The sequence below is a fragment of the Arachis duranensis genome, chromosome 10 (genome assembly GCF_000817695.3).
Source record: "Arachis duranensis cultivar V14167 chromosome 10, aradu.V14167.gnm2.J7QH, whole genome shotgun sequence".
NCBI lineage: Eukaryota > Viridiplantae > Streptophyta > Magnoliopsida > Fabales > Fabaceae > Arachis > Arachis duranensis.
This window is the reverse complement of record NC_029781.3, coordinates 43433383-43433684: the sequence shown is the minus strand read 5'-3', so window position 1 is coordinate 43433684 and position 302 is coordinate 43433383.

Here is a 302-nt window from a genome sequence, read left to right as displayed (position 1 = left end):
TTTGTCAGTGGAAGAGGTAAAGATTTTTCAAAGTAAACGGTGGGGTGGTGTGGTGTGTTGAAGCTTGAACTCACTGAAACCAATGAGCAACACAACACGACGAAGGAAAATATGAACAAGTCCTTCTTTATATAATTTCATAGTCATATTCAGGTAATTCATTAAATATAAATCTTAAATATGGTCTAATTGATTTATGAATTTTATAACAACCATAACAGCAATAGTAATTAATAAATGCATTTGGTCAATTAGTTCAATTAGATATAATTTAAATCACATAATTTTTTTATATTTATATA